Source organism: Panthera tigris, chromosome D4, assembly GCF_018350195.1.
Source record: "Panthera tigris isolate Pti1 chromosome D4, P.tigris_Pti1_mat1.1, whole genome shotgun sequence".
In the NCBI taxonomy this organism is placed as follows: domain Eukaryota; kingdom Metazoa; phylum Chordata; class Mammalia; order Carnivora; family Felidae; genus Panthera; species Panthera tigris.
The window spans coordinates 73231809-73259728 of NC_056672.1; the positions used below are offsets into that span (position 1 = coordinate 73231809).

At 45.2% G+C, this 27920-nt stretch overlaps 1 long non-coding RNA gene across 1 annotated transcript in view; it reads left to right on the forward strand.

The window, feature by feature from the left end:
• LOC122233245 overlaps positions 1 to 24620 on the forward strand; it is a 50810-nt gene extending 26190 nt beyond the window's left edge. The window contains exons 3-4 of the long non-coding RNA XR_006210771.1: positions 6198 to 6376; positions 24263 to 24620. This is a non-coding gene — a long non-coding RNA (uncharacterized LOC122233245). The remainder of the gene's footprint in view (positions 1 to 6197; positions 6377 to 24262) is intronic.
• Positions 24621 to 27920: the final 3300 nt, after the last annotated feature.

The window sequence follows — 27920 nt, forward strand, 5'->3', positions numbered from 1 at the left end:
ACTTCATCCTCAGCCCTGAGCCCAACGAGGAGCTCAATCCCAAGACCTTGGGATCATGACCTGAGCCAAAATCAAGAGGCAGTCAACTCAACGGAATGAGCCACCTAGGCAACCCTGAAGTTTTCTTATTGTTTCCTTCCAGTATAATTTAACTTTTTCCTTTACCCCTTTTATCTTCCACAAATGGCATAGACTATAGATCTTCCTGAGTGGTCAAGCAGGGCTTAATTCTTTCCTTTTCATCACCAAGTTTCAAAGTAAGGAATTGGAGTAACTGTCACTTTTAGTGTTGGCATCTGAGTCTCTCTCCCTCTCTCCATAATCACTAAGGATTCATGGATTTTTAAATTAACGCATCCTGTTATTATCCGTTACTTTCATTGTTGGTTTTGATGCTTGGATTGTTCTAATTTGGCGAATGGGAACCCCTTCAAGCCAACTCCTGTGCCTTCTTAAAACCTCCTCCATTTCCCCCTAACATATATTGTGAAAATTTTAAGCCTCTGGAAAATTGGAAAGATTCTTCCAGTGAATACCCACTGCACTGCATCTAGATTCTACCACTCATATTTTACTATATGTGCTTGATCACATATCTGTGCTTCCATTCATTTCCCCATCCATCCATGAATTTATCTAGGTATGATGTGAGAGCCCAATTTTATGTTTTTGCAAGTGACTGTCCAGTTGGCTTATATCATTTATCTTCAATGTCCCTATTTCTCTGAGGATAATATTCTTTCTTTAATAGCATCAACTCTTCATTTCTGGTATTCTAATTCTGTTCCTTTGATGTATCTGTCAAATTATGTGCCAATGCCATATTATTTCAATTTTAGAGACCTTACATGTTTTAACATCCAAGAGAACTAGTTCCCCTTGCCATCGCTCTAAGGTTTTGTGTTTTCCTTTTGCTTGTTTCCATATGAACTTTGAAGTCAAGTTGTCTTTTTCCTGAAAAACAGAAAAATGCTAGTCTTTTTACTGCTATTAGACTGTTTACATTATCTTTGGATATAGCAAGTTTGCCTTACCTAAGAAGAACATCTGTGGGGATGATCAGATTATTTTTATTATTAGAATTATTAATATTTTGAACTGTATTTATTTCCTGATATTGAACCATCCATGCATTACTGTAATAAAATGTGGTCATATGTATTGTTTTCAGTGTGCTGTTGCATCTGTTGATAACATTCTATTTAGGATTTTTGTGTAGTCTTCGATAAGGTTGAGGTTGGCCTGTAGATTTCTTTTTTGCACAATATTCATCAGGTTTATGTATCAGTGTTATTTTCACTTTATGCAAAAAATTCAGAAGTTTGCATTCTTTTTTCTGTTATTTGGAGCAGTTTAAATGGCATCGGGATTATCTGATTTGCAAAGCAATGGTTGACAACATCCGGGCCTGGAAATTTTATGGAATTAGCTCTTTCATAACTTTCTTCCTATTGTGAAAATTGATCTACTCAAGCTATCTTCCTTTGTGTCAATTTTGGTAAATGGCATTTTCCCTAGAAAATTGCCTTTTTCTTCTAGACTTTAAAATGTCTTTGCATGCAATTCTGCAAAGAGAGCTTGAGAAATTCTCGTTTCAATAGTTATTTCTTCCCCAACATTCCTTATTTTGTGTATTTGTTCTTTCTGCATAATTTCTCATGGGTTTAGTTGTCTATCTGTAGAGCCTGTGGGCTAATTTTTATGGAACTTACTAAAGTCTCCACAGTGACCTAATGTATTGTGAATTTTTGTGAATATTTCATGTGAACTTGAGAAAAAGTACATTCTCTATGTCAGTTGGGTTATACATTTTGATAGGCATACATGAGATCTACTTTACTGATTATGTTGCTTAGGGATTCTGTCCATCTTTACCTTTTGTCTACTTCATTCCTGGAGTAAGAGTGATGTGCTAAAATCTCTTTTCATTAGTAGTTTCTGTACATTTCACTTTGCATCTCCTACAGTGCCTGCTTTATGTAGATTGCTGTGCGTTATTTGTACAGTGATATTCACAACCATTACATCTTCATTTTGAATCGCAGCCTGTACATTATCAAGTGTTCTGCTTCGTTTCACTGAACTTCTTTGGCCCAAATTTTATTTAGGTTGTTTTAGAACAAAGTACCACTTTTCTTTCTGTTTGGCACCCTTTGGCCCAATCCTGTATGTTTACCCTTCCTGGATCACTTACTTTCAAGTCTGTTTCTTTGGAAGTCAATCTGAACATCTCTTTCTTCTAAGAGGTAAGTGCTATAGACTGAATGCTTGTGTCCCCTCAAAATTCACATGTTGAAACTTAATCCCCAATGTGATGGTGTTAAGAGGTAGGGCCCTTGGGGGGCGATTAGGCCATGAGGGTGGAGCTCGTGTGAATGGCATCAGTGCCTTTATAAAGGAGACCCCAGAGAGCTCCCTCACCTTTTCTGCCATGTGAGGATACAATGAGAAGATGGCCATCTAGAAACCAGGAAGCCCTTAGCAGACACTGAGTCTGCTGGCACCTTGATTTTGGACTTCCCAGAACTGTGAGAAACAATTTCTTTTACTTAAAAGCTACCCAGCCTCTGGTATTCAGGTTATAGCAACCTGAACAGATGAGGACAGAAATACTTATGATCATTAATTTTACTTGTCAACTTGACTGAGCTAAAGGATGCCCAGAGAGCTGATAAAACATTATTTCTAGGTGTGTCTGTGAGGCTGTTTCCAGAAGAGATTCGTATTGAGATCAGTAGACTGAGTAAAGGAGACGTCCTCACTAATGCAGGTGGGCACCATCCCATCTGTTAAGGGCCCGAGTAGAGCAAAAAGGTGGATGAAGCATAAATTATCTCTTGGCTTGAACTGAGACATCCATCTTCTCCTGCCCTCAGACATCAAAGCCCCAGTTATTGGGCCTCTGGACTCAGGCTGGACTTAAAACATTGGCACCCTTGGTTCTCAGGATTTGGAGTGTGGACTGGGACACCATCAACTTTCCTGGGCCTCCAGCCTGCAGATGGCAGATCGTCATGGGACTTCTCAACCTCCGTGACCACATGAGCCAATCCCTTGTAATACTCTCTTTCTATACATCTACATTTTTCCTATCAAGTCTGTTTCTCTAGAGAACACTGACTAATACAATGAATTAAGTCTATCTACATTTACTGATAGGATTTAAGTTTAGATTCAGTTCTGTCATATTTTATGTTTTATTTATTGTGTATCTTTTGCTATGGACTCTATTTTCTTAAACTTTTATGTTTTGTTTTGTGTTTGTATTTCTTTTGTTGTTTAGAAAGGATTGTGTTTTTGTCTTGATGGTTATGTCCATACTACTGCCTTTATTTAGTGCCCTTAGTCCCCCTCTCTTTACTTGTGTTTGTACTGTTTGGTTTGTTAACTTTATTTTTTTTTTAATTTTTTAATGTTTATTTTTGAAAGAGAGAGACAGAGTGTGAGTGGGGGAAGGGCAGAGAGAGAAACACACACACAGGATCCGAAGCAGGTTCCAGGCTCTGATCTGTCAGCACAGAGCCTGATGTGGGGCTCTAACCCATGGACTGTAAGATCATGACCTGAGCCGAAGTCGGACACTTAACTGAGCCACCCAGATGTCCCTGGTATGTTAACTCTAAATGGTATTCATTTGTTCTCAACTTTTTTTTTTAATGTTTATTTATTTTTGAGACAGAGAGAGACAGAGTGCAAGTGGGGGAGGGGCAGAGAGAGAGGAAGGGAGACACAGAATCCGAAACAGGCTCCAGGCTCTGAGCTGTCAGCACAGAGCCCGACGCGGGGCTCGAACCCACGAACCATGAGATCATGACCTGAGCCGAAGTGGGACGTTCAACTGACTGAGCCACCCAGGTGCCCCTGTTCTCAACTTTTAGCTATGCAGCAATAATGAACTTACTCCACTTGGTTTTTTCTCTTTCCTTTCCCCTTTTTAGTTATATAATTTCGACATTCTCAAAGTAGATGATGTTTGCATACTTTCACATTTGTGAAAATCTAAGTTTTAGTCCTAGTTCTGTCATTGAATAATCCAATGATCAAAATCAGTGTTTTGACCAATGTTTCTCCAATCATTTCCAGGTTGGATAAAGTTCTCCCTCTGGTAGATTCCTCAGGAAGGACTCATGAATACAATATTGTGTGAATCTTTGCATATGTGGAACTATTTCCCTTAGTCTTAATAGTGAAGAACAGATGACTGGTTAGAAAATTCCTTCCTTCCATGGTTTTATATACTTGGGTTTCTTTTTTTTTTTTTAATTTAATTTTTTAAATGTTTATTTATTTTTGAGAGAGAGAGAGACACAGAGCATGTGCAGGGGAGGGGCAGAGAGAGAAGGAGACACAGACTTTGAAGCAGGCTCCAGCCTCTGAGCTGTCAGCACAGAGCCTGACGCAGAGTTCAAACTCACGAACCATGAGATCACGACCTGAGCTGAAGTCAGACACTCAACCAACTGAGCCACCCAGGCGCCCCCATATACTTGAGTTTCTTGAATGCATTACTCTATTGATGGCTAATTTTATATGTTCCTATTGAGATATATAGTGCCTGGATTATTGTTAACCCCTTGGTTTCTGTGTCTGAAGGCTCAGAAGATATTTTCTGGTTTCTGAACATCTAATATTTTCATTAAGATAGAACTTGGTGTTCACTGTTCCGGGTCAGTTTCCCCAGGCATATAGGGAGGCTTTTTTAAAAAATATTTTTCTTCTTCTTAAATTTATTTTTATATTTTGAGAGCGAGCGCGTGCGTGCGTGGGTTGCGAGAGCCATGTGAGAGGAAGCGAGGGTGGGGCAGAGGGAGAGGGAGGGAGAGAATCTTAAGTAGGTTCCACGCCCAGCACAGAGCCTGATGCAGGGCTCAGTCTCACCACTGTGAGATCATGACCTGAGCTGAAATCAAGGAAATCAAGAGTTGGTCCCTTAACTGACTGAACCCCCACGTGCCCCCAAGGGAGGCTTTTTGATATGTAAATTTATGTCTTATTTTATTTCAGGAAGTTTTCTTGAATTATAGTTTTAATGGAGAGTTCTGGTCCATTGTTTTCTTTTCCTAGTTCATAACCCCTGATTATATTCATATTGGTCTTTGCCTATGTTCTATATGTCTCACTTTCTCTCTAATCCTTAAAACTCTTTCTTTTGGTTTTATTTTCTTGACTCTCTTCATTTCCATCCGCTTGGTTGTATCTGTTTTCCCTTGGGTACCTCATACTTTAATCCTTATTCCTCATATGATTTTATCTTTTTTTTCCACTTATTTCCTGAGTTTAGCCAGCTTCTATTTTATGTCTTCCTGTTATTTATACCATTCCTTTTCCTAGTTTTGAACTTGTTAAAAAAAATGTTGAGCTTTAATAGCTAAAATTTCTGGTTTAATTATATTTAGCTCATGCTGGAGTTTTGTGTTACAGCTTTCCTCTCTGTCACATATCTATTGTGTGTGTGTGTGTGTGTGTTTTTATCGGCTAAAAAGTTCTGATTCTCATTTTCTAATTTCTTTTTTTATTTTTTATTTTAGAGAGAGAGAGTGTGTGTGTATGCACACGTGTGCACTGGTGCGTGAGTGGGAGAGGGGCAGAGGGCCAGAGAGAGAGAATCGCAAGCAGGCTCTGTGTTCAGAGCAGACCTCGGCTTGGCGGGGCCTGATGCGTGACTTGATCCCACGCCCCTGGGATCACGACCTGAACCAAAATCAAGAGCCAGATACTCAACTGACTGAGCCATCCAGGTGCCCCTAATTCCTTCTTAAACTTAGTGTGGATTCTGTGAGTTTTTAGAAATGTTTATTGTTATTTATTTAGGTGGGACCTTCCTACCACGTGAGCATAAAGAGAAGGTGGAGGAGTTTGAGTGGCTTGTTTGATTCTGGGTTCGAAGGTTCCTTCCTTTGTTGCTACAGATAAAGGCAGATTCTTTAATACATCAGGTCTTTTCATCTAACTCAGTCTGATTCTTTGATAGTGTCTTATTTGAGTATTATTGGGGGTTACTTTCTCTTTCTTTTCACTACCATGAAGCCATGTATACTGTCCTTTCCAAGAATCTTTCCTCTTCCTGGAAGCAGTACAGTCTCCAGGCTGCTACTTCTAGAACACCATGCTTCGTGGGTCTCTCTTTTTGACTTTCCATAACCAATATTTAATCGGCCAGGTCTCAGACCCATTCTCGGTGGTGCTTTCTCACTCAGGATGAAGAAATACGTGTGTTTCTGGGAATGAGGTCTGGTTGGTGTCATCTGGGCTCTCTTGCTCTAGGACCTTGCTTGCACAGGTCTCTATTCCATGAAGACTCTGCCTGGAATTACGCTCTGCCGTGGACTCGGAATCAACTCTACTGGATGCAGATGTTTATTTTCCCCCCTTACAAGTAAGCTGAGGCTTCCAGTATTTTCTGACTCATTGTTATGGCATAGACATGGGCAAAGAGTAATTTCACCTGCTCTCTTTTTTTTGCTCAGTGAGGTTTTTAGGAGAAATATATAGACAAATTTGAACTCAAGCAGCTGCTCTTATCCTTGAGAATCCCAAAGGCAAAATATAACCTTTGAAAATTATTGATGAATTGGCCAATAATTGCCAATTCAAATATGCGCATCCTTGTAAAGGAAGCACCAGATCATTCATTTATTCATTCAGTTAGTTTTTATTGAGCAACTATTATGTGCTTGGAGCTGTGAAAAATCTGATCTACCACTTGCCACCTGTTAAGGCCCTGAGAGGTAGCTAGTGCAAACATCAGCACACCCATTTCACACATGAGGAGATTTCCCCCTTACCCATTATTCTGTAGGCCCCTAAAACTCTTTTTTTGAAAATTACTTTTAATTAAAAAAAAATTTTAATGTTTATTTATCTTTGAGAGACAGAGAAAGAGCACGAGCAGGGGAGGAGCAGAGAGAGAGGGAGACACAGAATCCGAAACAGGCTCCAGGCTCCAGGCTCCAAGCTGTCAGCACAGAGCCTGATGTGGGGCTCAAACCCACAGATTGTGAGATCATGACCTGAGCCAAAGTCGGACGTCCAATCAACTGAGCCACTCAGGCACTCCAATCTCCTCTCTTTTTAAAAAAAATTTTTTTCTTAGCATTTATTCATTTTTTTGAGAGACAGAGAGAGAGATCAGGGAAGGGACAGAAAGAACGAGAGGCACACACAGAATCCAAAGCAGGCTTCAGGCTCTGAGCTGTCAGTTCAGTGCCCAACGCGGGACTTGAACTCACAAACTGTGAGATCATGACCTGAGCCAAAGTCGGCCGCTTAACCGATTCAGCCACCCAGGTGCCCCATCTCTTTTTAAATTATGTATGCATCAGGACCATTGCACCTGCCATCACCCTGAAACTGTCTGGAACATTCCATCATTGGCTTTTTTGTATCCTTCAGACTTAAATATCATTTCTTCAGTATCTAAGTAGGTTTCCTCCACACTCGCCTCCATTATTCTGTTACTCTACATTATTCAGTTCCTTTGTAGCTCTTATCACAATTTATATTTAGATATTTATTTTTTTGGTCGTTTACTGATCTATTGTCTGTCTCTCCACTAGATTGTAAATCCTGAGAGGGCAAGGATTGTGAATGTGTTCAATTACTTCCCTCTACCTAGTACCTTTCAATGTTGAATGAATGTTGAATGAATGTTGCACACCTCTGGTGATGGGCAGCTCCTCTCTCCATGACCGCCTACATAGATAGCTTTGACCAGAAGGGAACTCTTCCTTTCAGGTGCTGGGAACATGGCAGGACTGCAATAAATATATTTTGAATGAATGATGCCCAGAGAGAGTAGGCAGTTAGCCCAAGGTCACACAGCAGGTTAATGGAGAAGCCAGCATTAGAATCCTGGTCTCTCAAAGCTAAGTGCTCTGTTCATTAGCAACTCTGCCTCTGTGGAGGGGTTGCTGTCTTCTCACTGGGAGTAAAAGACAGATGTTCTCTATTTTTGCCTCAATTAACCTTCTAAAAAATCTTCCTACCTATATAGGTTGGATATGGAGGAATTTTTTTTTTAATTTTTAAAAATTAAAAAAAATTTTAATTAAACTTCAGGCCCCAGCGTTCCAAAGTCAGTCATGAAAACCAAATCGCTACACTTTACCAGGCAGCCTACGGTCTGACCGGAAGGGTTGGGGGGACGGTGATTGCAGACCTTCAGCCACTTCGCAAGCCGTAGGCTTGCAGTGAGCACTGACCAGGTGCCAGGCACTGGGGAGGCAAAGATGGACAGGCAGGCATTTCCCTGCCCGCTGGTTGCTCCACTGTTTCAGTCCCTTACAGAGCAGCATGTGAAGTGCTATGAAATGGGAAAGACAGGAGCTGTGGAAGCCTGGAGGAGACGCCTAATCCATTCTCAGGGCTGAGGGAAGGGGGCTTCCGGGAGGAGGGGACTTGAAAGGTGAGTAGGAGTTAACCAGGTGAAAGGCAGAGGAAGGTGAGTGGAACAGGGAAAGGACTCATGGCCTGATGCAGAGGGAACAGAGCACTTGAGATGATTCCCGGGGCTTCAAGATAGAACCCGGAGAGCTGGCAGGGTGGTGGAATGACAAGAGGAGGCGGGGCCCAGGTCACGGAGAGACTTGCAGGCGGTGGCAGGACCAGGGTGTGACCTTGAGTGCCATAGTGGGGGGGATGGCTATGGAAGAGTGTTCCGCAAGGGTGTGGCCTGGACCAACACCCTTCAGGTGCCATCAGTGGCACCTGATGCAGAAAGGACCTCTCTGGTGATCTTGCCCAAACCCCGCTCCACACAAGGAGCCCCGCTGGAGGTTGCACACCTCTGGTGATGGGCAGCTCCTCTCGCCATGACCACCTGCATAGCTTTGACCAGAAGGGAATTCTTCCTTCTCCCGTGCTGAAAGCCGCCTCCCGCAGTCTCCACTCAACACAGACCTGCCTTTTCTTCTCATCTCATCCTTCTCTGAGCCAGTGTCCCCCAAAGTCCCTTGACCGTGATGACCCTTGAGACGCCCATGATCCTGGAAGGCGTTGACACTGTTACATATCCTAAACTGGTTTCTTTTGGGAGCCAGAGACCACCATGCGACGCCACTCACGCCCCCCAGGGTTGCCATGGAGATAGCCTCAGGTTGCTCTCCAGCAAGGACTCTGACAGAGACGCGCGTCTGGCTCGGAATGTCGTGGCCCTTGTTGGAAGTTGCTGCTTCCACCCACGGGGCGGAATGAAGCTGCCCTGGTGTCAGTCCCACTCCTGGGTTCTGCTCACCTGTATCCCTCTCCCTACTTTGCTGACCTTGACCCTAAGTGTGTGCTTTGCACGCCTTCAATCACCTCTAGGTCATCCCAGTTCCTGGCTCTTAGTTGACGTGGGCGACCCAGATTCTAGCTCCCTGTATCTTGGTCTAGACCCTGTTCCCGAGGGCCCTCTCTGGGTCCCAGCCCCAGGGTCCTTGCCTCATTTCACAGGTCTGCTCAGCTGAGCCCTGCATGACACTGCGTTATTAAGCAAATTCCACCAAATGGGAGTATGAGCTGCCAAGCATATTTCACAAGGGAAAAGGGAATTTTCATCTATCAAAAGCGCATTTATTTCAAGGGGGCCTATCACTCACTGAAATTCACAAGAGAAAGAGAGTCCCAAGAAAATCAAGGGCATTTGCATTACAATCCACCTCGATGCCCAAAAATATCCCGCTGAACATGCAGAATTTCAAGGAAAAGACTGTGTTTTGCTTATTTGCAGGAAAGAAATGAATGTTCCAGAGAAGGGGGGAGCTGAGGTTTAACATTTCAGACATTCAAAGGAAAGTGTTTGGTACATTTTGACCAAAGAACCACCTTCGACCTTACAAATTTTGGGACAGACCCTGGCAGGGGTGGCCAAGAATCCCCACACAATACAGATGGAAATGTGTTGCACGAAGGGAAGTGCCCTGGGATGGACCAAAAGGGTTTGAAGCTGCATGATTTTGACCTCTCAGTGCCTCTGGTTCTTTGTCTTTGAATGGAGGCGATGGTAATAGATCATCCTAAGAATTCGATGTGTGCCCTGCAAACTCGTCTCTCAGACCTCCCTCATCATGGCTGAGGAAAGTGAGCAAGCACTTGACCCACATCGCTGTCTCCCCACCCTCCCCCCCCCCCCCCAGGAGGAGGGGCAGTGCCCACAGTGGCTATGGCGAAGTGGAAATGCCTCTCAAGTTTTGTGCTTGAGGTTAAAGGTGAATGTAATTTGCATCCTGTTTCATAATATTTTGTGTTTATAACATGGATGTGCTTAAATGATTCCCAACTAGAGGGAAAACCGAAACTCAACCACAAAAGACTTCCTACCTGGCTTGTAGGCTAATAGGGGGAGTCACTTTCCATAATAACAGTAACTGATGCTTACTGGACACTTCCTCTATGCTAGTTATGCTGAGAGCTTGCCAAAGATCCTTCTGTTCAGAGAGATTAAGTAACCCGCTCAGAGTCATATGGGTAGAAGGTGGCAAAGCAGGACTCAGAATCAAGCCTGCGTGACTCTAAAACCCAGGCATGAGAACAGTGCACCTGATAGTGTGAGTCTGGCCCCGCCAGGGAAAAGGCTGCCCTGAAGTGTTATGACATCTCACCAGGTGAGACTCCAGGCCAGTTTTCTGCTCTGTCACAGTATTTTAAGAATTCAGACTTAGGTGACTATATGGATTCAAGGGTTCCCTTTTTAACTTCGCTTTTATAAGCCCCATCAGTGATCTGCAAGGGAAGAGCCTCGGAAAGTGGTAGAAGGGTGCATGGTACAGCCCGTGTTCTCAGGATGACCTTAGAAAATTCTCCATGACAGCCTCATCCTGTTGAGAGGTCCCATCACTCGCCTCATTGGTCGTTTTCTTCTCCTGTCTCAAGGCAAGTCTCAGCAGAGGACATTTCCAGTGAAGGAATCTGACTGGTGCTGAGGGTCTCTTACTTTCTGTTAAGGCTGTAATTTTCCCCGTACATTCTTCTTCCCCACCATCAACTTTTCCACCAAGTTCTCAGACTTGTCTTGGGCAGTAAGTAATTGCATTTGCATTGCAGTTGTCTGAGATTGACCAGACTGAAAAAACAAAACAAAACAAAAAAAAAAACTCTGCTGGATGCCTTTAGAAATTAAATATCTGTGAATCACATTTCCAAAGGTTTTATCCCCTCTCCTTTAATTCTGAAGTCTGTCCATGGAGAAAACTATTCAAGACTGTAGGGGGCAGTTTTTATTCATTTTGTCTTCCAGCATCTGAAGCCCTTCTGGTCTGTAACTAGAGTATGGAGCAGTGTGACTGCATAGGGCTACAGATTGGCAGCAGTTTCATTTCCCCCCATTACAGCCCCCCTGTAGCGGATCCCTTACTGGCGTCTCAGCGCCCCTGGCTTTCGGGATTCCTGTGGCCGTTGGAAGTCAGTCGGGTCCAAGCCCATGTCTGCGTCAGCACTTTCCCCCACCTGCCAGCAGCCAGACCTGTGATGTGTAGACCTGAAATGGGCATGTGCCATCTGCTTCCTCCTTTTGCTCCAGCATCAGAGCTCGGGGCGGGGGTGGGGGGGGGGGTGGGGGGAAGGGTGGAGCCTTCTTCCTACTCTCCTTCTTGGACCTGATGCCTCTGGTGCTGTGGGCTGAGAGGAGAACAGGAGATGGGAGAGCACTCTCTCTCTACTTAATTATTTTGGCTATGGGCCTGTTCAGCTGGCCGTTCTAGCTTCTCCAGCCAGCCCTGATGAAGGTCAGTGCCTTCTGGGCAGCAGCCACACACAACGCATGTCTTTCTGTGGGTGCACCCAGGATGCTTCAGATCCAGCTCCAGCATGATCCCTCTGGCTCCCTCAGCTCCCCCTGCCCCGTCACCTCCTGTCTCTGCTGGGGTCCCTTGCCTGGTGAGCAGATCTCTTGAGTGGGGTCCTGGCAAGATGGCAAGACCCTGGCCACCATGCACCTGGTCTAGTGGACATTTTGTTCTTTCTCTCCACCCTACCTTCTCTTCTCTTCTTCCTGCTCAAATAGGACCAAAGGGCAGATGAACAAGTCTTTTGCTGAACAAATACCAACTGGGGTCATGAGGTACCTGTCTGTTTGCATGTGCCCTCAATCTCTATGAGTGAATTCCTTGGAGTCCTTCTGCATCACTTGCCTTGGGGACAGAAGAATAGCACCCTGTTCTCCCCCGAAGATGGACAGAGATGGAGGGAACACACTGTCCTTCCTGTATGTATTTCACCAGTTCCCTCTCCTTCCAGCTTCTGTGTCTGCTTAGATGTGGGTGGGGGAGAGCCTGTTAAGCTTGCCTCTCAAATAGACCCTGACTGGGGTGCCTTGCCCCAATTATTCCCGGCTGTTTAGAATTCAGAGTGCTTACTGCTAACTCTTCTTCCTCAGTTTGAGACCCTAATTGCATTCCACATCCTGTTATCCATAGTTGGAGGGTTTTCATCTTCATGAGACAGAGTCTACCTCTTGCTAAAAAAGATGAGTGGCAAAAACTCACTTTCCCAGCCTCCCTTGCAGCTAGAGTACAGCTATGTTACCCAGCTTTTGGTGTTCACATACATAACCCCAGACTTTGAGTTAGAAAGCAGCAATAGAAAGCATTAGGGACTTTGCAGAAACTCAATATGGCAGCAGTTGGCAGCCGCCATAGCTATATCCGGTTTCTAGAGGCAGCAGCGCAAGGGTCCCATGTCACTGGGGTCAGCGGTGCAAACCACAGAGTCTGTGCAGCAGCTGGGTTGGAAATGCCTTCGTGGACCTCTTCTGACCCGGGGCTCTGCTCTGGGCTGCACACACTCTGAACCCTATTCTCAGGCCCTCCTGAAAGTCTGTGGGGTGTACCCAATATTCTTTGAGCATATCTCAAATCTAGAGCCCTCCCCCATCACAGCTTAAACAAATGTGTATCAGTGTCGTTTAAACAAATGTGTATCAGTGTCGTTAAGAGGGCTTTCAGAGTGACTTCCTGTTTCATTACATATTTGTCAAAAAAAAAAAAAAGATGATGAATCAAACGATGCTATTTTTGGCAAAAGTTGCTTTAAAAAAAAAAAGAAAAGCCTCACCACCAACACACTGAAAAACTTGAGTGGAAAACACTTCCAGGCAAAATATCATCAGTGGCTGATGCACTAGTTACAGCTGCCCTTGTATTTTGTGGCGGCTTTGATTAGAGCTCTCCCACTTAAGCTTTGACTGCTGTACGATTGATCCCACCTTCACCAATATCTTCGGTTTTCTTTTCTAGTCGACATTGACCTTGATTACAAAATAATTTAAAGTAATATTGAAAAAATTTCACGAATTTTTTTTTTTTTTTTACCATCCAGAAAATTTATTCTGGCCAAATTATTAACAGCCAAGATTATACCCAAATATAAGGTAAATAAGTATTGATAATTCCTAAAGTTTTTACTGAGCACCTATGCTGGGCCAGATGCCAGGCTAAGTATTCATTATTTCCTCTAATACAACAGCCCTATGAGACCAGAATTATCATCCCCATTTTATAGCTAAGGAAACCAAGGCTGGCCAGACTAATAGTCTCAGTCTTTCAGCCAGTTGTTCAAGTAGATTAGCTATATTGAGGATGACATTCAGCAAGAGCACCTTCTCCAGGTTCTCTTTGACCTAAAAAGATTGGACTTTATCTACAGCGAAGGGTGTACCATCTGCTTTCCATGCTTCCCAAAGTGTGTCTGTTGTGGCTCCTCTGCAGAGAATAAAATCCTTTCCAGCCAGTTGTAAACGCAAAGAGCTTTGCTACACAGTCCATGGGGAATCAAAGCCTAGCGCAGGTGTGGCAAAACATCCGCCGGAGCCACATGGCAGAACTGGGCCACCAAGGGAGCTGCTGCTCCTTTCCTACAAGAAGTGCATTTGATTCAGAAACACGTTTGATTTGGGAAGCCACCTTTGCGACGTCATGACGCTGCTCTAGACCCATCTCACCTCTGCTCACATCTGCACAGGCAAATGGATGCCCCCACACCTGCTCTTTCTACATTTAACTTGATTCCTAAATCACGTCTCGTACAGTACAATAAAGACAAGATCAGTATTCACTCACGTTCAGCTTCATACGGATAGAGATGGTTACCTACTGAAAACTTATGGATGTGTGTGTTTATGTGGGTTAGTAAACACCCATATATTTCCTTTATCTGTCAATTGAGAAGACCTAGAGGCAGTGGCATGTGGTACCAATGAGCACACCTCACACCCAGACCTGCTCCTACCCCTCGGGCTGGGGAGTCATGGGCATAGAGACATGAGGGGACCACTGAGGCAGTGACAGGGAAATAATCCAGGGAACCACAGCTCTTTAGATTGGGTGAGGGGAGAAGAGCTTAAAAGGAGCCTAAGGAGAGGTAAGCAGAGAAAGGGGGTGGGGGTGGGGCAAGAGGGAACAGAGTCACAGACCTAGGGAAAGAGTTTCTAGAAGGATCAAGTGGCCTCCAGATCAAATACAGCTCAGAAGGGCTGAAGAGTGGACATGGCAGGTGACCTTGATAAGAATAGTCTCAGGTAAGCAGTGGGATCTTAGTGAGATTTTGGTGGGCCGAGAATGAAAAAACACTCCAGGCTAAGGAGACTCAATCAGAAATAAAAGGGGTGGGGGTGGCAATGAAGAATGAGCCATGTTTAAGGAATGAGGAAGAGAGAACCAGAGTCCTTGGAATTTCAAGTTCTAGGAATTCCCGGTAGACTCTATAGCCATTAGGCAACCAAGGCAGGGTGTTGAGTAGAGGAGTGTAATTAAGACAAGACAAACATTTTTTTTTTTTTTTTATGGCTCCTTTCTGGGAATACTACTGAGATTCAGTGAATTTCTCTGAAGTGTAGTGTTTCAAGAATTAGGACCCAGTGTCTCTGTATCAGTCCCTGTTAAAACCGAGCAGGGGAAGAATTCATTTCATGTGATTACACGGAACCAAACCATTTCCTGATGCACCTACACTTGAGACTTGGGGAGATGGGATGTGGAAGATACGGGGACTAGTAATTCTGATGAGGATTTAATTAAGAACTCAATTTTCCCAGACTTCCAATACTGACTGCCTGATGTTTCTTTAATAGGAACTGTTGATATATTCTAATTACGGTGGGTTATTTATGGGATCAGGTCTCATCTCTCTGCTCAATTATGTTTTGTTTGGGAGATTTGCGTACTTTTATGACTCTGGTTCTTAATTGAGTCTATTGTCTTCCCCAAAGATGCACTTAGTCTGGGGACCTATTCGTTTGTGGCTTTTCCTCTACCAGAGATCCCGCCACCTCTTACCTTTCTTTCCCTTTCATTGATAAACTCTGAAGCCATCGGGAAGGAGACTCCCTCCTCCCTGATTCTCAGCACAAACTGTGATTGTGCTCCTGACCTATGGCTTTGCTTTGCAGATTCACTGTATAGTCTGCCTTTATATTTTGGAGACAGGATTCTTTAAAACTGTGCCTGGGTATTAGGTATGTTTGAAATTCTGAGAAAACTGAAAATTTCAGGTGCTTGGCGTCAAGAGGCACATTTGATATTCTGAACTGGAACATATTTATAGGTGTTTCTTTATGGAGGAAAGACTTTTGATTTACTGTCCTGGAGATGTTCTCGGCTGTGGGTAAATCACAATTAGGTGTTGGAAAACTGTGATATTGTTGTATTATTTTGTAGACAAGATTCCTTCCAGCATTACAAGATGACTCTGTTTCCATAACAATAGACATGGATCAACATCATTTTGAATGGCCACGTAGATATTCCACGTTATGGATACATGATAATTTGTGTAACCAATTATTTTCTATTGGTGGGTATCCAGGTAGTTTTCAACCTGGGATGAATAACTTTAGACATGCATCATTGTGCACATCCATAGTTATGTCTAAAGGATCAATTTCCAGAAGGCAAATTGCAGAGTCCAAGGGCGAGTACAATGTTGAGACTTTTAAAGACTATAGACTAGCAGTCCCAACAGATCAACGAGGGCTGGCGGTCTGAGTAGGGAAATGCAAGCCTGAGGACAGAAACAGCACATGTGAATGTATGAATGCTAAGAAGTACAGTTCTGCTTCGATCTTTGCTGATTTAAGACAAAAGTGGTCATGATGAGATCAGGTCAGTGACAGAACTGCTCCCCTTCAGGTACAAAACTTCAGCTCCACCATGATTTTCTAAATGCCCTATCCTACCTCCTTATTCCTTGCAGAGCATGGAGCACATAGTAGGTGTGAAATAAATGCTTGTTAGCCTGAACTGAGTCAGCATAGAAGTCTGTAGCCGCCCTGTTCCTTCAAAGCCCTTTCAGCCTAGGCTTCATGGTATAAAAATGCAACAAAGGGGGAGTTGGCGGTGGGGCCTGATTTGTCATAATTTTGTGATTATGGGGAAGAATTTCATCCTACAAGCATCCTCTGTTTCTGGTCATTTACATTTCCGATTTTGACTCTGTAGCCTTTCAGACATAAAGGAAATATGTAATAGAGGGAAAATGAGAAATATTAGTGCAATCATTTATCATGTTCATTGAAGAGGGTATTGATTCCCTGGAATGCTCGCAAACCCAGAGATGCTTCCAGCATCTAAAGATCTTGCTCTCCCGTGACACACCCCTCTCTGTCTTCTCAGCAGGGTCATTCAAGCCCCCAGATGCTCTCCTTGGCATTGAACATGGGTGTGCTTGTGGGGACTGGGAAAAAGCCCCCCCATAGAGGGCACTGTCCTTGCTCTTTCGTCTTCCCATCTGACCACCGCTTTAGTTAAGCCAGTAACCGTTGCTGTCCTTTTCTGAGCCTACTTCCTGACCCACATAGAAGCTCATGAGGCCATATGCTGCCATTTTCTCTCTCAGTGGTCTCAACCTGAGACAGAGAGGTCTGTAGCTATTTTCTAGTGCTGCCATAACAAATTTCCACACAATGAGGATCCTAAAAGCACACCCATTTATTATCTCACAGTTCTGTGGGCCAGAAGTCTGGGCTCCATACCCAGCTGGCTCTTCGGCTGAAGGTCTCACCTGGTGGGGACTGGGCTGGGCTCTCATCTGGAAACTCCAGGGCAGATTATGCTTCTAAGCCCATTCAGGTTGTTGGCAGAATTTAGTTCCTTGTGGCTGTAGGACTGAGTCCCCATTTCCTTGCTGCCTGTCAGCCAGGGCTGGGTCTTTGCTGCCAGAGGCTGCCTGCATTCTCTGCGGCTGCTTTCCATATGGTTCCATCCAGCAATGGCAGGCCGAGTCCCTCTCATGCTGCCGGTATCTCTTTCTTCTTCACTGCGTCTCTCTAATTCCAGCCAGAGAGAGTGCTCAGCTCTTAAGGGCTCATGTGGCTAGATTAGGCCACTTGAGTAATCCGGGAAAACCTCACTACTTTAAAAAGTCCCTTTTGGGGTACCCGGGTGGCTCAGTTGGTTAAGCATCTGACTTGATATAGGCCCAGGTCATGATCCCAGGTTCATGGGATCAAGCCCTGAGTCAGGCTCTGTGCTGGGCGTGGGGCCTGCTTAAGATTCTCTCTCTCCCTCTCCCTCTGCCCCTCCTCTGCTCTCTCTCTCTCTTTCCCTGTCTTTAAAAAAAATAGTCCCTTTCCCATTATAACCTGATATATTCATTCACAGGTGGTAGGGAGTAGAGCATGGATATCCTGGGGCTCTTGGTCACTTTGCCAGCTTCCAGGGGAAGGTGACAGGAATCCGGCCTCTCTCACTGCAGTCTCTCCCGCAAGGTCTAGCAGGGGGCTCGGCGCTCCATCTGCCTATGTTACCCTTCCTCACTCTGTGGAATTCTCTCTGTAGTCCACGGTCCAGTCAGTTTAAGGGGAAATTGGCTTCTGTGCAAGTAATGTCAATTACCTCTTCTTTTTGTATAGCACTTTGAAAGTTCCAAAGCAAGGTAGGTGAGGAAACTGAGGCTCAACGAGGGCAAGTCACATGGGGAAAGAGGGCACTGACAGGTCAGGAGGTCACTCTACAAGGGCCAGAAGTAGGTTTTAGGTCTCCAGGCTGCCAGGCCATCACTCTTTCAGAATCTGGAAAATTCCCTGCAACCAGAAGCCAAGTAGCTAAGGAACATATCTTCCAGCTTTCCAAGAGAATCCCCTGGGAGAAGTTGGCAAGCCGGTTGGAAGTTTGGCACACACTGTCCCTGGGCTCCAGCTGCTAAGAATTTGCAATGGCAGGACTCCCCCGTAGTGAATGGCACACTGGTTGCTGGCACAGCCTAAATGGAGACACCGGCTTGGACGAAGCGCCCCTGCCTTTTCCAAGCTGACACATGGCTCTGACTTGGCCACCGTTCATCTCTGGGTAACAGTTTGAAAGAGAGGAAAGTCAGAGAATCACAGAGCAGTCGAGCCAGGAGACTATTTAGAGATGAGTTTAATCCAAACCCTTTACCTGCTCATAGAGATGGAAAACATGAGGCTCACCCTGTTGGAGCGATGGCTCAAACGGGCAGTAGAGTCATGACTAAGATCCAGCCATTCTGCTTTCCAGAGCAGAAATCCGTTCTCAACCTCATGGTATTGTGGTTCTTCCTGTGCAGACGTCCTGTGGGCCTGCCCTTGCCACCCACAGCATGATGACTTATACTTGTGTATACGTGCAAGAACACACCATCTGTGTTCAGCCACACACATACGTGCACCAGCAATCTTTTTTTAAATTTTTTTTTTTAACGTTTATTTATTTTTGAGACAGAGAGAGAGCATGAACAGGGGAGGGGCAGAGAGAGAGGGAGACACAGAATCTGAAGCAGGCTCCAGGCTCTGAGCGGTCAGCACAGAGCCCGACGTGGGGCTTGAACTCACGGACCGCGAGATCATGACCTGAGCTGAAGTCAGACGCTTAACCGACCGAGCCACCCAGGCGCCCCCCAGCAATCTTAATAGAATTTCTGGTTGAGAGCCTGGACTCTGGGGTCAGGTGATCTGAGTTCAGATCCCTACAATGCTAACCTTGGGCAAGTTACTGAACCTCTCTGTGCCTCAGTTTCCTCCTTTATAAATGAGAATGATGATAGCACCCAGTTTATAGGGTTGTTTTGAGGGTTCACTGAAATACTGTATGTAAAGGGCTTAAAATGGTGTCTGGCATATAAGTGCTGAGAAATTGCTTGCTATTATTATTTCTAGAAAGGCTACTACCATGCCCCCCTATTGTTCTCTTGGTTGGGAAGTAATAATCTAATATAAATAATAATCCCACACAGTAGTATTCACAAACTGAAATGCCTAGGGTGGTCAGGGGTGGAAGTGGGCTGGGTGTAAGAAAAATTGTATGACCCCCCCCCCATTCCATTTGACTTTCCTTTTTTTTTGAGAGAGAGAGAGTGCAAGCAGGGGAGAGGGGCAGAGGAAGAGAACCTCAAGTAGGCTCTGCGTTCAGCACAGAGCCTGACGCAGGCTCGATCCCACGACCCTGGGATCACGACCTGAGTTGAAATCAAGAGTTGGACACTCAGCCGAACTGAGCCACTCAGGTGCCCCTGATCTTCCATTTTGAAAGAGAAACGAGCAGAGAGATCTATTTCTCTACTATAGCAAAAGCAACAGTGCAAGCACAGTGAGAAATGGTGACTGTGTCTGGGCTGCAGTATTAGGGACAGTAGAGAGTGGTGGGGACTGAGGTGAACTGAAGCATGGGAGGGCACATGCCCTGTGTAAGGGACAGTTGCTACTCCGTCTCGGCTGGTTACTGCCATGTGGAAATTTAGATCTGGTGCTGTCAGATCTCCTGACTTTTTTTCAAGAGAAGCCAGAAATCTGCATTTTTAATGTAAAATCTTCCAATTATTAAATGTTGGCTCAACTCTTTGCAAACATTGGATGAGCCAAACAAAACATCTGTGGACCAGACTCAGCTGCAGCTGCCAGTGTTCCGTTTCTGCCCTATATTTGTGAGCTGCAGTCATCCTCTTACTTAATCCTATGATGTCTATGTGCGTATCACCATCACCGGGTGGCCAGCAGTGGCCCCACCTGGGCATGAGATACAGACACCGTGGGAGGCAGCTCTCTGCAGGTAACTCAGCTGGTTAAAGAGGAAAACCCAAGATTACAAACTGGATTTCCCTTTTTTTTCCTAATGTTTATTTTTATTTATGTATTTTGAGAGAGAGAGAGAGAGAGAGAAAGAGAGAGAGCAGGGAAGGGGCAGAGAGAGAGAGAGAGAGAGAGAGAGGGAGAGAGAGAATCCCAAGCAGGCTCCATGTGGAATTTGACATGGGGCTCGATCTCACGACCATGAGATCATGACCTGAACCAAAATCAAGAGCCACATGCTTCACTGACTGAGCCACCCAGGCGCCCCACAAACTGGATTTTCCGAAGAAGATTACATCCCCATTTCTAAGATAGGTCCTCTCCTTCTCTGGGCTTCAGTTTCCCATTATCGAAACAGGTAAAGACAACCTGGGTCTTCTCCCACTGCTTACTAAGGACTGTCACCACTTCCAGCTACCCCTTATCACATTTACTCTCGGTGATGCTCTTCATGGTAGGACATCTGCTATTTTTGTCTCCTTGCTTCCCTTCCATTGGAGAACATTCCTTTCCTCCCCATGTGTTTATGGTGGAGCCATTGATTGCACAGAACAAACCTCAGCCACTGGCTGTATGATCCAAGCCTGGCCAATCGTGCTTCTCCATCCTTCTGGCAACAATAACTAATTAGTTCATGAAGTGGGAAGGTGACCCAAGCAGCATCTAGAGGGACCTTCTCTGGGATTGCCATTCAGATGCTGGGAGAAGGAGGCACCTTCCTTTTTGGGCTTGTGAACCTGGGGCTGCTGGTGGTCATGTCTCCACCACACTGGGAAAACTTCTCTGTCGTACGAGAGAAAGGAGCCAATGTGTAGAGAGGCAGAGACGAGACTCAGATGCAGAGGGAGAGTAGATGGTTCAGAATTTAGTCCTTGGTTCCAGATGCCAAAACCCTGGTCCCTAGAGCTCTTCCTCGGCCTCATTGGGCTACCTCATTATGCACTGAACCGTGGGAACCAGTCAATGCCTTAAGCAAGTTGGGTTTCTGTTAATTGCAAACCAAAAACTCAGACCGTTACCTTAGGACCTAAGGTGCACGAGAACATCACGGTGCAAGGGCAGGGCCAAGTCAATCTTGTTCACTACTGCATCCTCAGTGCTGTGAACAGTACCTGGCCCCTGGCAGATTCTCGGGAAATATTTGTTGAATGAATAAGCAAAACATGAATATTACCTCCTAGAATCCTCATACAAACCTTGTATCTAAAGCACCAAATGATAAGGTAAAGACCAAGTTTACCAGCTAGGAAGTGACAGTGGCCAGGTTCTGCCATTACTCTTAAACCGGAAACTGTATCGGGGCGCCTGGGTGGCTCAGTCGGTCGAGTGTCTGACTTCAGCTCAGGTCATGATCTCACGGTCTGTGAGTTCAAGCCCTGCTTCGGGCTCGCTGCTATCAGTGAAGAGCCCACCTTGGATCCTATGTCCCTCTCTCTCTTGGCCCCTCGCCCCCCCTCATGCTCTCTCTTAAAAAAAAAAAAAAGTTAAAAAAAACCCCAAACCTGAAACTGTATCACCTCCCAGCCTGACAGCCTCCTTCTAACTGGTCTCCTTGCCTCCCCTCATGCAGGGAATAGAGTGATCTTTCAAAGGCACAGACTTAATTTAATTGTCCCCTGCTTAAACTCTTTGCTGGTATCTATTGATCTGCCTGTCAATTGCAGGGGCTGGACCCATTTCCCATCCGTGCCTTTCCCACGCCTCCTGCCGCGTGGCCTTGTCCTTCAACAGGCACCCAGTTTCCAGATGGAGTTTTCCTGCCTGGTGGGCTCCCCCTCTCCCCATCCAATTCTGTGAATCTGTTCCAAGTTTCTGGTGAGTTAGTTATTGGAGCCTCAGTTTTAAATCTTTTTCATATGCAAGTAGTTTATTCTCATTAAGAGAAATCCTATCTTCTGCTTGTTTAACTCTGTCAGTTAAATCCGTTAAGTTTATTTGTGTTTGCCCAATGGTAATTTTTATTGAGAGAACATCCGAAACCATCTGCAGGGAGGAGGCTGAAGAAGCCCGCGGAGTGCCCCGGTCCCGGTGCTGATTTTCCTGAGTCTCCACCACCCAGAACGGCTCCTTCCGTCCACGGGAGGCTGACCGCAGGGTTGCTGCTCTCTGGGTCCTTTTGAGTTTTGAATTTGTGTAGGAAAACAGCCTTGACTTTCGAGATTTCACATTGTGTGTGTTTTCGTTGTTGGAGGGGCTTTCAGAGAAGGGTGGCCCTCAACGGCCAGGCTTAATAATCTCATGCGGGGTGTAATGAGCAGTTTCCTGCCTTCAGATGGAGGGGAAAGACCCAGACTGGATCCCCCTGGATGTAATCACATCCTCCTCAGAGCCCTTGCTGCACTTTGTTCCTTTAACAAGCCCCTGGCACCTTTTTCCTCAGGTCAGATTTATCTGCCTTATTCCCCTTCTTGGCTCTAGAAAGTCTTGAGTCAGGGCTGCATATAATTCATATACTCCCTACTTTCTCCAGTAGAGTGTCTTGAATATAGTAACCTCTTTTCATGATTGATGAATGAATGAATGAATGAATGATTCCACGCACATCATCCCCTGCACACAGCCCCTGCCTTCCCAGAATGCATACTTCAGAGACAACCTCAAGTAAATTTGCCCCAGGAGTTCCAGGGAGGTGATTATTGTTGTTCCTGTTTTATAAATAAGCCTTTTTAAACATTTGTTTTCTTATCTTTCTTTCCTTTAAGGAAAAAAAAATCCTCACCTAGCTAATCAAAAGTTTCCTGTGTCGGTTCATTCAATGCAAATTGCATTTTCCAAATAACGCAGAACAAAGATAACCACAATTACAAAACCAGACAGCTGACAAAGATAAACTGTAGATTTCAGAGCAGAAAAGAAAACTTAAACAAAACTTTGTCAACTCTCCTCAAAAACCTAGGTTTTTTAGCATCTCATTTTGATTTTAAAGAAGCTTGTAATAGATTGAGCTTTCAACTCTAAGTAGGTTGTCAAGATAGAGAGTGAGCTCCCCGTCACTGGAGGTAAGCAGGTGAAGATTGGATGATGAACACTGGAGAAAACAGAACAGAAACTAACTGACTAAAATATAGTGAAGGGTTGAATAATGTGCTCTAAGAACCCAAAAACAATCAACTCCACAACCGGTAGACAGAAATGAATAGTATAAGATTTAGGTTCCAGTGGTCCTGAGACTGCATCTTGGCTCCAGTGATGACTAGCTGTGTGATCTTAAGGAATTACATAACTTCTCTGGTTAAATGAGGTATAAATTATAAAGACCCTTGCTGGCACAGAAGATGTTACAATATGCTGGTCTCCTTTATTTTTACAAGGAGGAGAAAGAGTATGGTAGATTGCAAGCTTGGTCCAAACTTCTTCCATCCCTGTAAGCGTACCCACCTGCAAAGTGACATTACCTGTCCACCCATCTAGAGGCAAAATCTCTCTTTCCACATGGAAATTGGGTGTGGTTATGTGATTTGCTTTGGCTAATGGGGCATTAGGGGATATGGCACAAGCAGAGGCTTGCAAAATATATTTTAGAGCCCTGAAACTATGGCCACCTGAGCGAGCCTGGCCCAGCCTATTGGATGGGTAGAGACACATGACTAGTTTCCACTGCTCACTCTAGCCCCTCAACCAACCTACTAGCTAACTATAGAATTGCCTGGTTGACCCACAGACTCACGAGCAATAATAAAATGGTTGTTGTTATAAGTCACTAAGTCTTGGGGTGGTTTGTTACACAGCAGGGGCTAACTATTACAAGTAAATTAGAAAGTTATTTACCACTTGCAGGAATCAATGACGAAATGGGATTTTCTTTTCAGAAACTCACATGATAGGTGACTTTGCCATAATGCAGATATATCTCCTAATACAAGGGTCATCTAAGTGAATAGAACTGTCAAAACATAGCTGAATTATTTGTCAGGCTTTTAGCCAATGTAATCTACAGAAATGCATGTTATGCCTAGAACAGTGAATTTTAATGCTTGGGCTGCTAAATGTGATTTCAGCTACATTTTCACAAGGGTTGTATTCCAGGGAAACCTACTGGTCTTCTGGAGAGGAGGCTGGCTTGGGGCATCACTGGTGTTTTTCCTCTAGGATAGATTGTCTATGATCCCTGGGGAAAAGCAGAGAAATATTCAAACATTATTTAGAGCCCACTTTAATATTACCTAAAAAGCGCTATTCACAGGCTTTGATGTCTTAGCTTGGTAGAAATAACACTTCCCTCATCAAAAAAGTTGTTTGATCCCTGAATTTCATTTTTTTTTCTTTCAGATATTAACTCAGAGCATTTCAGTCTTCCCTGGGGAATGAAGCGATGAAAGCGGGCAGTTGATTTAGTGAATACAGTTATTTAACGTCATTATTATTGCAGCCCTGAAAGGGGGCACTATCCCTTTCCTGTTGACCATCTCATGGTTTCTGCCCCACCCCACCCCCACAGTCCCCACATAGCCCCCGGCCGGTTCTCACACCATCTCACACATGATAGTGGTGGCTCTTCTCCTGCCTCCCCAGTTTCCACCCTTCCAGACCTTGGGTCCGCATACCACTAGAGTGATCTTTTGAAAACGCCAGTTGCAGATGCCTGGGTGGCTCAGTGGGGTAAGCGTCTGACTGGCTCAGGTCACGATCTTGTGGTTTGTGAGTTCGAACCCCGCGTCTGGCTGTGTGCTGATGGCTGCTTTGGATTCTGTGTCTCCCTCTCTCTCTGCCCCTCCCTCACTTGTGTGTGTTCTCTCTCTCTCTCTCAAAAGTAAATAAACATTTTTTTTAAATTTTTCTTTCACGTTTATTTATTTTTGAGACAGGGAGAGACAGCATGAATGGGGGAGGGTCAGAGAGAGAGGGAGACACAGAATCTGAAACAGGCTCCAGGCTCTGAGCTGTCAGCACAGAGCCTGACGCGGGGCTCGAACTCACGGACCGCGAGATCATGACCTGAGCCGAAGTCAGATGCTTAAGTCGGAGCCACCCAGGCGCCCCTCAAAAGTAAATAAACGTTAAAAAAAATCCCCAAAATGCCAATTGCATGTGATTCCCTCGCTCAGAATTCTGCAATAGCTCCCTATTGCCCAAGTCCCCAGGACTCATCTCCTTCTCCTGTTGTGTTCGTCTCCTGGGGCTGCTGTTGGGAAGTACCCCAAACTGGGCAGCGTGAACAACGGTAATTTATCGTCTCATGGTCCCAGAGGCTGGAAGTCTGTCCGAGGTCATGGTGCTGACAGAGTTGGTTCCTTCTGAGGTTTAGGAAGGAGCACGTCACGCCCTTTCTCCTAGCTTCCAGGAGCCTTGGGCGATCCTCAGCTGGTACATGGCATTCTTCCTGTCTTCACATCACCCTCTGTGTGTGTCAGTTTCTGGGGCCAAATTTCCCCTTTTCACAAGGACACCAGTCACATTGAATTAGGGCCCCGTCCCTCATGACTTTACCTTAACCAAAGGTCATCAAATACCTTATTTCCAAAGAAGGTCATGGGCACATGTTCTGGGGTTAGGACTTCAACATCTTTTTGGTGGGAACACTCAGCCCATAACACCGGACTTTGAAAGCCTTTCATGGGCTGTGCCATATTCCTCTGTTCTGGGGACGCCCAGTTCTGGCCACAACAGTGTCTAGAGTTATGTCTACGTTCCTATTTCTGTCCTGCCCCTCCCGGGTCACTTATGTGCTCTGTGTGCCTCAATTTTCTTCATCTTTAAAATGGGGATAATAATAGTACCTACCTCTGGGGGAATTGTTGGGGGTTTAAATGAATTCGTACAAATAAACCCTTTGAATATTGCCTGGCTCATAAGAAATGTTAGTGACTGTTAATTACTATTATTTTTCTGGTTTTTTAAAATTTTATTTATTTATTTTGAGAGAGAGAGAGAGAGAGAGAGAGAGAGAGAGAGAGAGAGGCAGAGAGGGAGAATCCCAAAGAGGCTCTGCACCCGCAGCATGGAGCCCAGTGCAGGGCTCAATGCGGGGTTTGAACTCATGAACCATGAGATCATGACCTGAGCCAAAACCAAGAATCAGGCAAACGCTTAACCGACTGAGCCACCCAGGTGCCCCTATTTCTCTGTTTTTTGAAGTCTTCCCTGTTTCTTCCCTCCAGTGAGGCTCTCTCTTTCACTGTCCCCAAATAGAAGGTTGTGGTACCCCAAGGTCATACTGCAAGTCCATAGGATTAAAACCCAGACCTCTCCCCCAAATCCAGTGCTGGCTCCAGGGCCTTGAGGCTCCCGTGCCTCCCCTCATCCCTGGTCTATACACTGCTCACTCTCTTCTGGCTCCTTTCTGCGATCCCAAATTGTTCCAAGGTTGAGCCATGAAACTCTTCATTTTCTAAAAATCCTAGCTTCCAATCTGAGCTAAATGTGCTCTAAGTGTTAGCAGCCGTTGTTCTGTTTCATGTTAATTTGTCACTCGGGGATACGGAGGGGACAGGAGAAGCCTTGAGCGCCGGGTAATGGATTTCTCCTGAGTTTGCCCCCAGTCTTCATCAGCACCCTAATTATTCCACACCTTTTTAATAGAGGAAGCATTAGCAGTCCTAAACTGCGCAGGGGTCTGATTGAAATAATGTCTCCTGAATTATCTTTTCATAAACTGAAAAAATAAGTAAATAAGTGTGACGCTTCACAGACACAGCCCCCTTCTGGGTTGGTGGCTGGCCAGGGTCTCAGGGGGCGTGTGCAGGGACAGTGCACAGGATGTGACTGCGTTTGACCCACTGAGGGTTAGAGATGTTGCCTGTTTCCTTCACCCCTCCTCCTCCTCCCCATCCTCCCTCACTGTGCTCATCCCTCATGGCCCAGTTTACACTACCCCCCACCCTCCTTCAGGAAGCCTTCCCTGACTTCCTGTCCTGGTTACGTGTGGAATATATGCCACCAGACCCGGTTCTTAATTCTCTCAAGTATCACTGCTGTTCTTGCCAGCTTGAGTGGGAACTTCTCAAGGACAAAGCCCTGTTGGAATCTCCTTTTGTCCTCCCTTGTGGCTGCCAGCACAAGCCCAGACCCTAGTAAGGCTTAGTTTATAGCTATTGACTTAACAGAAAGGAAGACAGTGTACATCTCAGTGTATCCTGGCCCCCTCCAACTGTCTTCCATTCCAACCGCCTCTCTAGGTAGGACTATTCCAGAAGACTCAGCTAGTGTCAGTGAAATGCAGAAAGGAGCTTATGAGCAAGGAAGATCATCTCCACAGCCAGTGGTCTTGGCAGGGAATGGGCTGTCTTGTAAGATACAAAGCTCACCATCTCTAGGAGCATCTGAGCCGCAGATGGGAGACCTTCCATGGTTCAAAGACTCTAAGGTTCCATGGCTCCAACGTCCCATGGTTCCAGGGTCCTGTGCCATTAGGGTTCCTTTCTGTTTCATGTCATTCTTTGCAGGGGGAAGACCAGCCCCTTTTATGAGCTCCCAGGCCACGTGTTAAGAAGGAAATGTGTAGCCAAAACCCGCCACTTTGTTAAAATTGGTACAAACAGAACATCTCACATTTCGGAGCTGTCACTCCACTGAGAGTCATTCACATAAACAACAAGGTCCTCGTGGGTTTGATGGCAACACAAACACCACTTGTGACTCAATTAAGGAAGCAGTAATTAAAAAGGGGGAACAGCATGCAGTCTCTCCAATCATACCTTCCCATACAGCCTGGCCCACTGGCTGTAGTGGGATCCAGGGTACTTAGGGGGTCTGCCCTGGGGCCTGTGCTTCTGGCCCAGGCAGAGCTCACAGGGTGAGGCGCAGAGGGAGGGAAGATTCGGGGATGTGCCTCAGGGAGCCACCCATGTCTCACACCAGCAAGTGGCGGAAGGTAATAAAAATTATTGTAAATTAACAAAGTGCATCCAAAGGGAAGTAGCGTTGCCCCCTAGAGATCAGTCACGATTCCTTGGTTCTCAGATCAGCACAGCCAATAGTTTTTATTTTT